Genomic DNA, 16,997 nt, shown 5'->3' with positions numbered 1-16,997 from the left:
GAAAGGGGAATACCTTTGTACCTTTTACGTTTATACCCCCGGAGTATGTGACTTCTCGGGTGGCATGCTTTAAAAGAAACGAAAATTTAAGAGCACTAACACACAGAGGAGAGACGAAGATGGAAGGCGACGAAGAAATCGTTCGCGCGGGAATCGATTCTTGGAGGACGAAAGAAACGTACATATATCTTCCCCGGCGAGATGAAGCAAATACGCACGAAAACATATTACGAATGGAGCATTGCGCAAATCCACGTTACAAACACTGCCATTTATCTTCGTGGAATTATGAGATTGTTACAAAAATCATGAATAACGTATTTGGATAATATGTTATATTGCAATATGAGCATTATTACGTCGATCACAATAAATTTCAATGCCTTTAGTAGAGAGTTTGACGTAAACCCTTTCTCGAGTTATATTTGATAAAAAGCACAGCAATGTTTGACTGATATCAAGTGCGAATAATACCGTCAATAATGTGTATATCTATAAACGATCATCATCGCCAATCAATACTGTGCTTGACTGCATTATGCCTTGAATATCTTGCTCTCGCTCCACGAGCCGTTTCCTGGGAAAAGCAATGATCGTAGCATGCAAACGAGCATCTCGCGCTCGCATGTTATGTCAATCCGCATATGCTGATAAAGCTAAAGATAAAAATGCAACAGCGGGAATAACAAAATCTCGATGAGGGTGAAAAGCATTAGTTTATAATTGCGAAATTTATATATCTCGTTCATTTGACTTGCGTGACTGAAAATGTCGTTCTCTGGCATCAGGGAGAGAAATAAAGCGATAATTTGTAGCGACCTTCCACATGTAATATATATACTATAGCTATAGGTGACATTTCGTCTAGTGAAGTAATAAGCCTGCATAACGCGAATTTGCATAGTGGATTCTATACAAATTATGAGACCGCGACTGGCATCGGCCGGCCTGTGTCGTGCGTTATCTCTCCTCGGTATCTGTAATGATTACCTACTCAACCTTAAGGAGTCATACGTATGGACGCAAACGTGTCAGGGGGATTTTTACCTGCCGCATCCCTGATCACGTTGCGGTACCGCGATAGCTGTTAAGAGACTTGTGCCATACTCCATCGGGTTCATAGACACGATCCGTAACGGTGAGACTTTGCATCGCGATGTATCCACCTGAGCAGAAACGCGACGCGTCACCGTTATATGCAATTTTAATAAACATTTTTCGTCCACTCGTGCGCCTATCTCTCGATTGACAATTATTTCCTGGATAATAACCGCAACGCGGGCTGATATTAACCACGATCTAAATACAGTTACTCCACTATATAGATACCGATTTAAATATGCCATACTTAATTTCTTTTCAGTTTGGAGCTAATCTTCTTATTAGCTCCAATTTTTTCTTGCATTAAAATTATTATTGACAGAAGTATACAATTATAGAATTTTGTAGTTTTTATATTTATCATTTTCACTTGCTGTGTTTCTCTTTATCTCGCAATGCGTTTCGTCCACTGATCATTACTTAGCCTATGTACAAAATGTATAATAATAACTTATCTACCAATATAGAGGCGCTCAAAGGCACGCATATCTCGGTAGAATTTCCTGTTTCGTTATAAATAAATCTGGACTAACGAAGGCCAGTAAGGATCTCTCTGCGGACCCGATGGCCTGCACTCGCGGTAACTCAAAACCAAGCACAGATTGTTCGTTCGTGGTACTCTTTCACCGGCGGCTAAGTCGTACGTTTTCCAACAGCCGGACGTTTCCTCCGTGTTCTCCACCCACGTGGTGCTAGGGCGTCGCGTGGATTACGTAACAGCGTTACGAGTGAACAAACGGAGAAAGAGCACGAGAAGAAAGAGAAAGAGAAAGAGAAAGAGAAAGAGAAAGAGAAACGGAGAGAAAGAGAGCTATCGAGAGAACAACAGCGAAAAATGGCGAAGGGTGGGTGGCGAGCGGCAGAATCGATATTCACGGCATGAGGGGAGAGTTCGCTGGCCGATTAGAACGCAAATCATTCAGGTGCCCCGCTGATTAGGTAAGCCAAGACTCTGTCTCGAGATGTGGGATGGGCCGCAGTCACGTGTAGCGACGTAGCTTCGCGTTAAGTTAGCGCGGACTTCGAGCGGGCAGAATGGTGCTGACGTGGGGACAGTTTACCGGAGGGCCCAGTCGGTTACATGCAAAACAAGAGGACGGTAAAACGAGAGGAGAGATGAAGGGAAAAGAGGGGAAAATGCGCTCGCCGCCGGGCGACGAGACTCTCGATGTCGCAACGCATTTGCGTTTGTCGCACGCCGCTGCGTCGCGGGCACGTCTTCGTGATAAAATTCATCCCAGTTTATGAGTTATAATCGAAAGATTATTATCGACAAAAACTGACAGAGAATACATCTGCAATGACACATGATCAATGTAATATATCTTCAGTTTAATTGTCTATCTATTTAAAATTTATAACAAATGCACAAAATGTTCTCCACCTGCTCCAATGCACGCATGGACACATCGGATTATAGACTGTCGTAGATCCCATGTAAATTGCAGATTTCGCAGGCATCTACGATGCGTTAGTGACGTGTCTCTTCATTCGTAATTTTGGTTGTATAAATTAGGGCTTTTAAGTATCTCTAGAGATAAAAATCTAATGGATTTAAGTCAAGTGAACGTGCAAGCCTGAAATGTAAATCTTTCGATTATAATTTCTATATCTTTTTATTAACATTTAGATTACTATTTTTATTTTTTGTCTACTCTGGGTTTGAGAAACCCGGAGTACACCTAACTGTTCATATCTTAGGCAAGCATTATTATATTTATCCTTCTTTTTCTTACATCAAAATACTTAAACTAATTTCATGTTTTATGATGCAGTTAGCCGCTTTAAAGCTTTTTTAAACGTTTCAGTTGTATATCTTTTGCGAAAAGATGATTTTACACTGGGGAGGGTCCCGATTGCCTACAAATTAATTGCCTACAGTGTCGTTTGCCATACATCTCATTTGCCGACAATTCGTTTGCGCACAAAAATTATTGCCTACAAGTTGATTGCCTACAAGCTCTATTGCGCACAAATAAAAAATTGAGAGACAAATGCACGCGTTTGTATGACACTATTGCGCAAAAGCAACATTGCACACATAAGGTCTGTTTTTTATCGCTGAACTGGCCGCACTAGTTCAGAGGGCTGTACTTCCGAATGGACCACCCTTCCGATTGAGATGGGGTTTTGCAGATGATTTTTTTATGATATCTAGAGATTATTTATTAGTGTCCTATCTTCGGGTTTTTTATAGTTTTCTAGATTTTAACCAGTAGCGATCGTGGCGCAGAGAGATGTACGCTGCTCTGACGAACAAAAAATCCGAGTTCAAATTCGACCAAAGAATCGTCGGTTTTTATTCGATCGCTGCCTCTCGGAAGGAAGAAGCAACCCACCGAGAGTATTATATCTTGCCAAGAAAACTCCTCTTTAGAAAGCTGTTCAAAATCGGCGTTAAACTGTAGGTCCCATATATTTGACAGATATATGCAGAGGGGTCACGACGCTCGAAATCGAGCAATACGACTAAGGAAGAAAGATATTTTAACTTAACAATCATAAAAATGTCTTACATTATATCCCACTGAATGGATTGAAAACAACATTAGAAAGAAGATAACCAATTGTTGTGTTATGGTATGTGTATTGTTGTGTTATGTATGTGTTATGGTCAAAGGATAAATTCGGCAGAATTGATTAGCTGGTTTTCAATTTAGTTAAATCAAACCCGTGGCGGACGACGCAACGTGGCGGGAAGATGATATATGATTTCTTTCAGATCGGTACATTCAGATAGAAAATTCTGTTTATCGAGATTCAACGCAACTACCAACTACCGTCCGCATCATCGAGTCGAATGATTCTGTTTAATGAAGCAATGAATATATTTACAAAGATTATTAATTTGAAATTTTTATCAAACGAACGTAATGTTTTAATATCAAGGATAGATAGAGATATTAAAATCTTATATTGATAGATAATTTACGTTAAATTTCTATTCTTTATCACCACTTATCGTGACGATCAACTATGAAAAAGAAAGAGCAAGATTGGCGGAAATCATGAAGAAGAGGAAAGCAGCAGAGACCGAGTCCAAGATCGAGTGCAAGAGGAAAAGAGAGGAACCAAGGGCTCCTTTCCGACCCATGAATCACGCCTACGCGGCGCGCGCCTGCTCGATAATTAATGCTCGTTTAATTCGGCGTTCATCATCCACGCTAAAAATATTTACAAAAGTCCGGACAACGGCGAACTTTACGGAACGAAATAGGAAGACCGGCGGAAACCTGTCCATGTCTGGTTAGAAAGAATGGTCGCCGTACGATTCGCCATCCATCCTGATTGTCGCCAAAACCCGGGGCACACCGTTGCGCTTCTTTTCCACCGCCACGTCGAAGTGTACCGCGGCGCTCATCCGATAAATATAGATTTGGATCAAGAACAGTTATCGATATTTTTCAAGCGGTCAATTTGTTTGTCTTGGCTGCGGAGGAAAATGAGGTCGTTCTTTGTGCGTCTTTTGGCCCGATGTATTTAATGACTACTTTGCGTAAGGAATAAAGGACCAAAGTTGGCTTACGGTATCAAGAGAAATTGACTGCGTCCCACCCATCGACAAAAGTCAAGGGAGGGAATTAATTACGTTTCTGCGGCGGTGGCCCCTCCCCAGCATGCTTCCTTTTCCCTGTCATCGATATACCACGATTAATATCACGCTTGTAAAAAGAGTATGCATGTACTGTAAAGAACTGAAAATTGGAAAGAGTTGAAAGAATAATAAAACTTTAAAATATTAATATTATCTCAAATATGTGGATCGTATATAATCAAAATTTAAATTAAAAAATAAAATTGAAGATTTTACTGCCAACTCTTTTATCTTTGGTGCTTGTCTCTTGACATAGTTTTCGAGCCTTTAAAAAAAATCATACAAATAAAGATATAAATAGATATTCTCGTAAACTGGGAATGCATTCGACAAATGCATACTCCCGAGCATCGAGTTTATCACCGCTGAAAAATTCCTGGGCGATAAAGCCGAATCCTTTTCTCGTTGGTCTTCTTGAACGATGAACCTGCCGAGAGAAATATACAAGTGGAACACACATGACGATTCTGAGCGCGTCACGCATCTTCGGGGAATGCACTGTGAATGCAACTCCATCGGCGCCCACCACGCCGTTATCTCCACTAAAGGACCTGTTCGCCCAACGAGAATAATATATCCGCTCCTGAAAGGAGACGTTAGGGCCGCCAATGAGATAACAATGACCCACTGTGCGTGCAACGAACTAGTCGAACTGAGAGCCTTGTGTCTACGAACCTGTCATCTTTACTCGGAATGCGTTTGATATAGTCGCCCGATGAAGCGACATGTCTCGTGATTTAACGAGAAGAGGTCTTAATTATTCTGAGGAGTATCGCACAGTTAAATTTCTTTGGCTATTATGCGTAATTACATATAAGCAAACAGGTAAATTAGAGAAATGAATAAACGTAAAAATTTTTGATCGATACAAAATCTAATTATATATGATGTATCATCCTTCTAGTATAATTTCTAGACTAATTTAATTTGATATTTTCAAATTTCTATTTGTAATATATTCAAAACGCTAATCTTATTTATTTTTTACATAATATTTTGTGACATGTGTGTACGATATTGGTGTCGTCTTTGCTTGAAAGACGATCGTATTCGATCGCCGTATAGCAGAGTTGACCCAAGCCGGTGGGGCTTATGGTTAATTCAAGTATATTTCTGTCCCGGTGTATTTTTAATAGAGAGCTGAGATGAAAGACCTTCTTCATCTCCGTCGAGTCCTCCCTGGAGCAGAAGCGCCATCATCGTGGCCCATGAAATAAATGCATTTATGCGGCCTACTCGACATGCGGTATGCAGCGCGTCCCAAACAGATTTCAGATAACGTCTTTTGTCAACGTTCGGCCATCGTTATCGGCGCCGAAGCATTTCGATCTACGTCGAAGAACACGTCTTTCACACCGCGTATGATGTGCGCAGAGACTCAAACGCGGTCAATGAGCCTCGCCTGTTCAATCAATTACCATATTTACGATGTTTTCTAAAGGGCCGTCGAAAATACGCCCGGCACCGGCAGATAAGATGGGAATGATAAACCGCACTAATTCCATGATACAATATTGTTCAATGTACATTAATTACGCTCCCTAATGTAACCAAACAATTGTCTCTGTTAAATTTCGAGTCGTACAAAATTAAACTCACGACCATGACTCTTCGTAAATCCATCGAGACTACGAGTACAAACGGCACACTTGTTTCGAGTCACTGAATCGTCGTTCCCAACGGTTTAGGCAGGACCAATGACCTATAAGGAGTATATTAACCGAACGGAATGGTAACGTGACACTGAGAAACGGAAGTCGCGGGTGCACAGTCGTTTCCGTAGCGACAGATGTAATCTCGTGACCTATGATCGATGCCTGGTCGACTCTCTCTTTCTTTTTTTCTCTCGCTTTCTATTACTCTTGAGCGTTGTTAAAAGGGTATATTCTTTGTCAACAGCGAGCGACTAGTATTGGTCGAATACACGGAAACGGGGAGAAAAAACAGGGATGAAGTCGTGCGACAGGATAACAAAGTCGACGACGAAGAAAGATCCGACGAAACGGTTCCAGCCGTTTAAATGAACAGTAGTAAAACGATTGGGCTTCGACAATATTTGGCTGACTGCATGAATGGGGCTTCGAGGGTGTTTTGAGTAGATAAAATAATATTTAAGGCAAACCACTTGACAAAAAGTCAAGTGGGTTGGCCGCTACCCTCTCTCTCGATTCATCTCGTCGCGTTTCATCCCTTTAAAATTTACTCGAATCGTCGAGTTCATTCACTTGATCACCGCCGTTCTCCGAGAGCGAAGAAGTTCTCGGAAGAAAATAATAGTCGCAGCAATTGAAACGCGAGTACTCTCCGCGCAACACTAATCGAAGGATTGCCCGTACACATCCGCGTTCCCACCATTAAGAAACAATTTAATACGATATGACGTCTCGCGCGGTGATCTCGTAAACTAAGAAATCACTTCCCGAATCGTGCCACATTCCTGATCCGTCCTAACGATCTCGCTTCAACCCACCTTATTGAACGCATTTCATTTCCGCCGTAAAAGTTCGCGCGCGCATAACGTGAGATCGTCGCAGATACGTCCAGCAAATCCGAGATGAATCATGCGACGGCGCGGATGTACTTATCTCGCAAGCGAGCGTTCTAACGAATTTAGAATCATACCAAGGCAAATACTCCGGATGACTCGGACTTATCGATATCCATCGATTGTATTTATAACGGAGTCGTCCTTCCTTCCCACACGTGCAGGGAGACGAATGCCGCGTCGATGTTTGCGGAAGGGGCCCCGACTTTTTTTTTCGGCATGTCGCCCTACGAGCGTCGGCGTGAGCCGACGCAGCAGCCTCGCTATTACTGCTTCGCTGGGTGCGGCAAGCGGGAGCGATTCCCACAGGCCGCTCGTGTGAAAATGCGCCCGGGAAAGTAGGCGCAACAAGTGCATCGGAAGTGCGGCGAAAAAAAGGCAATCGTACGAAAGCGTCTCTCGTCTACATCTTAAGACGCGTTTGCCAGGTGATTAGGCGACGCAATCGCGCGCAAGTTTCCTTGCGATACAGCGCGATGCAGTTTTATCGCGGCGACCTGGTTTTATCCCGTCGTCGTCGTGCTAGCCGGGACCGGCTATCATACTTAGCGCGGTGTTCGTGCGGTAAATACCGCGGTATCGCATCTCCCGCGTGGAATTCCACACGGCAATAAGATATCGGACGAAAATTATGGACGTTTCAGCACTTTACACCCGGGACATGCTTCGCATTATTAGGCGCGCATTACGTTATCGATATACCGATGCAAACGCGTTATTGGGAATAAAGTTGCCTCGCGCTAAGCAACAGTTCATAAATAATTCATCGTCATTTCAAGGTAATTATGAGAAAATGAGAAAAATATAACGAATAATTTAAAATAATGCTATATGAATTTGACAATGTTAATCTTCTTATGTGAATAGTTGAATAAATAAAAGTAAATTTTCCGAAATGTCGCGGATTCGTTACTCTCTCTTGCAAAAGATGTTCCGTTATCCTATCGCAGTTTAATTCCCACGTATATCGCTCGATGATCACATATCCGACGGCACGAGATGCATACTTTCGGGCGAAGGACAAATAAACCTGTCATTCGACTGGCCTTTCGTAAAACTTAAAACCCGACGCGTCCTTTTGCACCTTCGCGTTCACCTCTGTCACGAATGAACGTGGCTAAAACGCAAAGCCGAACATAAAACCGCAGATAAGGACAACCGTGTAGCACACGAGGGAATATAAGGACAAGAAAGAGAGAGAAAGGGAGGGTGACGGGGGACACGTCGGCGAGAAGAAGTGAAGACCAGAGGGGAACAGTAGGTCCCAGAGCTGAGGCTGAATTACGAGCGGCCGACGAGCATTAACATTTTTGCTGGACGCGCAACAAATTAAAGCAATCTGGTCCGCTCATGTCCTTCGTCCCATGCCGCTGTTTTCTTTGCTTACAGATTTAATCCCCCCGCTTCCAGCTTGATGCACTTGCGCGAGAAAACAATAACGACACCGCGATGTGATGCTGAGTATACCATTGATCTCAGCCTGGATATATTTTTGCGTATGATACTTTAGATCGCAAATTTTTTAATACTTTTACGCTTTATCAATGTACTATCTTTTCTTAATTTTTAACAATCAGCTTTATTATTTTATTACTGCCAAAATTTCACTTAAAAGTATCGAATTATAAAAAAAACAGTTGGAAATACCGAATTTAACATGCGTGCAATTTTAGCTACGGTCATAACGTATCGTAACCGTAACAGAAGCGTAGGAATCTCCCGAAGGAAAAGAGTATGGCAAAGTGGATCGAGAGAGGAAGCATGAGAGTTCAGGGTAGGATGTGGTATATCGGTCTGTCGCCTCCGTAAATCCTCGGTGCTCGGTAACGCCACCACTGTCGTGCTGCGGTCTTATCATTGTCAGGGCCGCAAGATGCCGATTCGTATACGAATTGTTTTACCCAACGATACTTGTCGTGTTAATGACAATTAATTTCCTACAAGCTCTTCACCTTCAAGATGTATAAAAATATCTTTTTTGTACTATAATTGATCGTGTAATATCCCGAATAAAGCAAATTCCAAAGAGAAAATTGAAGCTGTAAAGCACATAAACTTCTATACTTATATGCGTGTGTATTTAATGAAAAATATTATTCATCTCTCTTCTTGCAATTATTTTAACCGTTTTGATGTTGTTATTTTATGTAAAAATATAAAAATATCGAAAATCATTTCGAATTGCATCATGAGGTCATGCGCAGCAGCCAAGAATTGCACACGAGAAATGCATCCCTGGTTGGCGGGAGCACAGTACCGGACCACGGCGGTCGTCCTCGTGTATCGTTTGATCTCGTTAATAGGACCGCATTGTCCTGCATCTACATACTCCTCTACGTGCCCTTTTCTCAGTATGCACTTTGTTGTGCACGGTCGAGAAAAAGAAAGAAGAAACGTGGTAGGGATGAGAAAGAGAGAGAGAAAAAAAAAAGGAAAGGGATAAGCTACGTGCATGCGTGTGTACTCACGGCCATAGGTGCTCGGCAATCGGTACATTATTTGCGAAATATCTACCCGGTCTATCACAAGCACAATACCGTGCCACAGAAATTTGTACGTCAACTAGTGTATCGTTTATTTTTTAATAGAGCTCAAAATACAATTTATACGATTTATTTTATCGTCCATTTATTCGACTTATTGTTATTTACCTTTTTAATCTTATTATTACTTATTATCTTTTAAGAGTTGGTTATCAATCGGGGCAAAGAAAAGCAACTGACGCAAAACTTTAGACGCACAACTATAATATCTTTCTTAAGAAAGCAATTTATATAAATACGCGAGTACACAACTATATACTTCTTTATCTTCTCCATTGTTCGCGTCTCAAGGATTCTGTTGCTGTTCTGAGGACCTTTTTATGCTCAACGCGATGCAACGCGAGTGCAGTCAGCTACAACGAACGGACCTGCACTCATCATCCTATTGTTCTCTAATGAATCCGTAGATGCTGACGGAAGCGTCCCTGCCCGCAAGATGCATGGGACAGGTTGCATCTGTGAGTTTCTTCTTCGCCGCCCCGCTATCTCCTCTTCCCCCCCCCTCCCCCGCCTTCGCGCTCTTCGGAGAACAGAAAAAAGAATTATTTAGGCATAACGAGCGAGACTCTCGGGGCTTTTGTAGAATCACTCGGTCGCAGTATATCATCTGCCAGAAACCTGGCTGAGAGAAACGACTCTACCCGTCACATATGATCGTAATGAAGAATGAACTATGCTTGTCAACGAGAAACATTCGTTCAAGAGAGAAAGTCGCTTATCAAGTTGCTCACTTTCTTTTATTACGGTCATCAGTGCTCGAGTAGAACCTGTGATACCGCTAATTACTATTGCGGGAATCATTTGTCACTGTCAGTACGGTATCTTTCCTAATCTTCAGAAATCTGAGATCCGAGGATACAAAACCGATGCTTTTATTGGGACAAAAATCTTCTTCTAAACGATAGGCTTGAGCTCATCGAACCTCGAATTCCTTTTACCACATCAGAATTACTTTCAATTACCTTTTTAAACGACAAAAAAAACCCGGAGATGTATCTACACGTATAAAGATAGCTGTTCCTCGCCGTTGTTGTTCTGTCCTTTCTTCTTTTTTTGTTTAACCACAAGATGCAACCGTGAAGAGACGGGCCAACGAACGATTCGTGTACGACCGAGGATTCCCAAGTTCTCGAATCCATTATTTACGTGGATCGGAACGGATACGTGCCTCCTCGATCTTGATACTGGGCGGGGTCGCGGGGGCTACGGCGGGGACGAGAGCGATCGTGGACAATACCGTATATCTCTCGCTGGCGTTTTATGGAAATTTCGTTCGAGCGATCCTCTCGATACAATGATCGGTGGTCTCGATACGATCAAGATCGCGGCACCTGTGCCCTACGTCTCCGCCACCTTCCTCGATAGTCACGCGGGAGCGATGGACCGGCGCGGCGGACGCGGCGATGAGGTGCACGGGTCATTGGCCGTGCCTCCTTTAAATATGGAAGAATCGCAGATCACGATAAGGAGGGTCAGAAGCGGGTTAAGAGAATTTCGTTGTCATGTAAATTACTGTCTCTACGCCGTCTCGGATTCTAACTAACCGTGAGCTACAATCCAAAGCGCGTTTGAAGAATCGAAGCAACCGTGTCTCTGCTCTCTGGGAACGCGTTTCTCCGAGAGATCGTCTCAATAGAATATCAAATAACAATATGTCTTGATACATTATGATTTTCATCGACAACAGTGAATTCTTACGATATATCGACACCAAATCAATTTTTTATTACCAAGTTGAATCAAGTAAAATTAGGAGAGATAAATATCTTGTCGGTTTCTAATTACGTTCAAAACCATAGGATTGTAATTTTAATTTAAGACAGAAATCTCATATGCATGATTCATATGATAGAAATGTTTACGCCATTGCATTTTATTATTGCAAGATTTATTAAAATTACTTTGTCTGCGCACGATACAAGAGTGTATTCGTCCAGACATCATATCGTCCATCTTATTATTTTACTAGACACCTTGTCGTTGTCAGAAACACGTAGTTAACGATGAACATCTCACCTCACGCTCGGCCCTAAAAAATAAAAAAAGATATCTCGTCCCGCGGGAAACGGAAGATAGTGGACCACCTCCGTGTCTCCATAAAAGCATCTATCGCGCCCGGAGGTGGGAGGAAATAGAACGGCACGTCGATTTCCCTTTTAATCTAAGACGAGCCTAAGGTGTAGCATGATAGCTCGCACGCGTCGATCCGCTCGTTCCCGCCGTGCAGTCCCTATAAAACGCGCGTTTTGTGCCCATGCCTGTGGGCTATAAAGGACCGTTTTGGTGGGCCGAGGCGTGGCTCGTGGTCCGCCTAGGTGGCCCGGCAGTAACTTACGCGCGGCCATCACCAGAGCTATCCGAATAATGCCGCGCTATCTTAAATATCCGGCAATTTATGCGTTTACACACATACATACGCGCAAACACGTACATATTATCCCGCTACGGCTTTACGGCTGGTAGTTACTTAATCACGTTAGGCACCGCCGCCGGACGCCACACGAATCGCGCGTGGAGCGACATACCTGTATCTTCGCCATAGCAGAAACACGCTAAAAGAAAAATCCAGGTATAAATGTTCGAACAATCCGTTCGAAAGGTAACAAAACATATTACTGATCCTTTCAATCGGAATTATAAAAAGCCGAGAATAAACAACCGGCCAGAATGATCAATGATATCCGGATAACTGGATTTTTCTTTCAGTACGAAAAGACGTATACGAGGTTCCGTTATTATTATTATTAGGAAATTTCAAGATAGTTTTACGCGATTGCAATGTTTTAAACTGCGGTCGTTACTTTTACATTACACCTCTCAGTATTCAATTATTCTCTCGTACCAGATATCGCGCTAAAGTTGGTAATGGTACCATGCATTTCAGTCTCCGCATTTATGTAGTAGTGTATTCTTTAATTAAAATTGTTGGCGATTTATTGGTACCCTTCTGCGGAAATTCTGATTTCACATTATTGCAACGATCTCATATTCTCGCTTTACATCTAAGCTTAAGGTACTTTATTTACAATGGAGGCGTACTTTAAGTACGTGACATTCGCGAGCCAAGCGTTTCCGACGTGAAAGTCAAAACGGCGTCGTCGTCCAACTTCTCGAAATGTAACGAGACCCTTGGTGTATCACGCGTGCGTAATCTACGCGCTTTAGAATGCTCGTTCGCGCGGCTCAAGCACACTCACGCACGCACGCACGCACGCACCGAAGATACAGGTTGCCGGCCGCACCTGTAAACCCGCGCTCTCGAGAGCTCGCGTGGGTGTCGGAGACCGCGACCAGACGGCAAGAAGGTGACGCAAAACTGCCAATCATGCATGAATATAATTTTCATTTTTCATCCAGAATTCGGAGCCTGTTTAGAAGAAGCGACGTCAAGTGCGTGTTTGAAATTTATTCCACTATCCGTTATATTATTCGCTGATTAAGATCTTTTATAATTCGATCTGCGGGACTACATTTTAGATAAATTCGTAAAAAAGCTTTTATTTTTTGAATTTTTTGAATTTATTTTTGGCTCAGAGAGGAAGTATTATACAATTTTTAGAATAAAGTCCGACATACTATCAAAAATATACATGATTCACTATATCTTTTATCACAGAATAAAAGATATGGTATCGCCAGAAAGATCTTGTTTAATGCAACGTCATTTATCTTTCTATGGCATAAGACTGTGCATTCGCGCAATCATCATTCGTGCTAAATTCAGCGAACCTCATGCATATTGAGAAAGTTCTGCGCATTCGACGTATTCGCATTCTCAGTAAAAAAAAAAAAATTTCACAAAACGGGTCACCCACAACGAAATCACGAATTTCGCATACAGTGCAACGGCGGAAACACCCGAGTGCGGTAAATCACAAAAACGCTCATTGAAATTTTGCGTTTCGCAAGCTCGGCGTGCGCGTGGCAGAGCGCAGAGCGCGGGCCCGTCGATGATTCATCCGCGTTTTCCTCGCGCGAGCGCAACGCGCATACCATACGACGTGCACCGGCGCGACCCGGCGCATTCCGCGCTCTCGCCAAATGCATTTCCAGTCTGTCGATATTCATCGCGTCGGGAAGAGCGAATCGAGACCCAGGTGAACCTTGGGCGGTCCGTGAATTACGCGAAATAACGATGTCAGCCCCGTAACCTAACGTAAAGTGCCTGGAGAGGAGCTGTTTCGCCGCGTTAAAAGATAAAGAGAATCTTCCGGAGAGGAATTCCCTTCTCCGTTCCTCGGTGTTCCGCACCGCGAAACTTCACGACCGCGCGCGGTTTATTTGCAATCCCGTAAAAATACTCCTCTCTCTTTCTCTCTCTTTCTTTCTTTTTTCGTCTCTTTCTTCGAAAGAGCGCTCCTCCGTTCGCCGATCGATTATTGACCGCATGGCTCTCGCAAACTCGATACCAGTTCGGACGAAACTTTCACGAACCGCCGAAAGCACGCGCGGCGAATATTTTCGTCGGCTTCCGCGCCCCCCGTCTTACCGCAGGCGCGACAATTATTCTGCCGGACGGTTACGTGGTATACGATAGGTGGGATAATGGTCGGCATAAGTTAAAATTTCGGGCGATACACGCGAAAACAGGTGAGTTACGAACGGAATTAAGTGACTTAAGGCCGGCGTCGTCGTGCGTGTAGCACTGCACGCGACGAGGACGCCGATTTTATGGCTAATTTGTCGGCCGCGATCGTATTTATCGCGCGAGTGGGGACTCTTCGCACTTTTTGTTGCTCCTCGTTGCATCTTGATGCACGTCAGTATTTCTCAATTAACCATCGCCGCATATACCGCGGCCCGTATATGGCGTAAGTCGCGTTGGGCTTCAATAAAAATCCCTCTGCAACGTTTTTTCAACAGAATCGTTACGCGTTTAATGCGAAAAAAATATTTAAACCTAAATAAAACTGGAATATATTATAGGCATAATACTAGTCCGCAACGATAAGTCACATCTTATTAGGATTAAACCTGCTCAATTGCGAGAATTTTTATGACAAGAACGATGCGTTTCACTTTTTTTTTTATGTAAACTGATTTTTATGTAACGGCAGCATATATGGAATCGCGATTGGCATCTCATTAATGAGCGGTTGTACGTTGAAAGAATGCAGATGGCGGAAACATGGATGCATTCCACTTGCGGTTGGTAAATTGCCCGTTAATTTCGCCGAGAAGACGCATGGATTACCATAAATTTCGACACAAGTGACCGCTCATTAGATATGCAAAGCAGCGTGTGGGATATGGCGCCCAAAAGTGTTCGCCAGTCGCGTGTCCTTCCACCTCGTAAAATTGTACGTGAACTTAAATTTTTCTCTCAAATGTCACTCGTGCTCACCTTGCTAATTTCTGTATCGCGCGTATTAAAAAATCAATTATATGTTTAATAAATCCTTCGCATTATTAATATCTTATGCTTTTACCGCAGCTTGTTACGAATTCAAATTAATGGTTGATTATTACATACTCAGCGACATCAAAGTAGCTGCATTTCTTGTATTCATTTTGCGTTATATTTATTAAGCAAAGAAGAGAAAAATGGCGTAAAAGAAATAATTGATTTGCAGTCTAATTAAGTATGACTAAAGCCTATGCAACTCCAGCCTTGTCCTGGGCTAGATCGAGCATTTTTCGCCATTTTACTTCCTCCACGGCACATTCTCTCGTGTTACATCACGTAGATAGACGTGATGCGGCAACGTGTCGCATAAGCGACTCCACCTCGGAGAAATTAGCACCATTGCATCGTTATGTAATGACAACGCAGGCGACGTGGGAACGCGGCGCGGTGCAACACGTGGACATTAAAATCAAACGCAACGCGCGTCAATGGATCCGCGACCTAAGAACGAAGATGGGAGGAGAGGGTGGGGGGGAGGAGGAGGAAGTGCATCGGCCCGGGGCTCGCACACAATGCCACTCGAGTGGTAATTTGTCGGAGATGGGTCATTACGAGCTTAAGGCTGCGTCCTCCCGCTTCTTCTCTCCATCACCGTTCGCCGCGAGACACGGGAAGACGAGGGCCGTTCCTCGCGGAGCAGAGCGGAGCGGTGCGGTGCGCGACGAGGCTCGCCTTCTCGAGAAAGCGAGACCGCGAGCTGACCTCATCGTGAACCGCGGCCGTCAAAACACCCGCGTCGGGCCCCGGTACCCCCTCTGAGCTCTCATAATTTCGGCGAGCCGTGGAAAAAGGTCGCACAAGACGCGTCCCGAAATGGCACGGTGCGGGCAAGATATGTTCCCTGCGACACGAGGACCGAGCCTCGACTGAGGCTCTCGCTCCGAGCCCATTTAGCTGTCGTCGTGTCACGATTTTCGTGAGATTGTAATTTCTCCGAGAAACGGAGACGGAACGGTAATGGTAGTACGAATACATTGTGATGAGCTTGACATTGATCCCCGAGTACCTCGGGCCCACCTCCGTCGTGTTGGGCGTTACGTGTCGCGTGTTTTGATATCGGGCGACAAAGACCTTCGAGAAGCGCAAAGCGTAAAACGTAAAAAAAATTAAGGAAGTGTGCGAGAAGTCGTTCGCGCGGGGATCAGGTCTGTTGGACTTTCGCGCGGCGTCAGCCACGGAGACATCGCGTGATGCGCGATTTTTAACGCATCTCACAGTATCGGGACAAGACGCGTCATGCGCGCTGCCGGCGAAGTGGCGGGCTCTCTCAAGTCTCAAATCGCTACAAAACGAAACACTGTTGCTGAAGGCGCGCGGAAGGTTGATCCCCGCGCGGATGGTATGCGCAGATATCAGATCTCGTTTGCGGGGCGCGATCCTGGCTCCGGTTCGAACTGGGTGCAGCGCGGGAGAGGAAAAGAGGAAAAAAAGTGCGAGAGGGAGGAGGGAGACAAGGCAGTTTTTAAGCGCGTTTTAACGCCGAGACAAGGCCCCAATGGACCCCACGGTGGCGAGGCGTCGGGCCCCGAGAATTACGGCTCCGCGTGTCTCCCGTAATCCTGGTTTATATGCCGCCGTCTTGCTTGGATGTTGGTTCCCGCGGATCCCTGAATCTTACCGCTCTTACATCTTTTCCGGAGTCGGCGCGCCCGACAGGCCCCATCGTCCTCGCCGCGGAAGCCGGCCGATGCGACCGACGTATGTGCTCTCGACGTACGCAGGGGCCCCTCGTCAGGCCCACCACGAAACGAGTTTCAGCAGGTTGAGACGCGGGCAGGCGGTCCGCGCCCACGCCATGCACATATT

General features: G+C 44.3%; 1 pseudogene; it reads right to left on the bottom strand.

Annotated features, from left to right (window-relative positions):
- Positions 1-15,739: 15,739 nt before the first annotated feature.
- LOC143902423 (uncharacterized) lies at positions 15,740-16,429 on the bottom strand (annotated as a pseudogene).
- Between the last annotated feature and the right edge of the window lie 568 nt (positions 16,430-16,997).

This window comes from Temnothorax americanus, unplaced genomic scaffold (genome assembly GCF_048541705.1).
Source record: "Temnothorax americanus isolate GAGA-0224 unplaced genomic scaffold, ASM4854170v1 Scaffold4, whole genome shotgun sequence".
Lineage (NCBI taxonomy): Eukaryota > Metazoa > Arthropoda > Insecta > Hymenoptera > Formicidae > Temnothorax > Temnothorax americanus.
The sequence above is the reverse complement of the archived record's forward strand: the minus strand, read 5'-3'. Positions and strand labels throughout refer to the sequence as shown.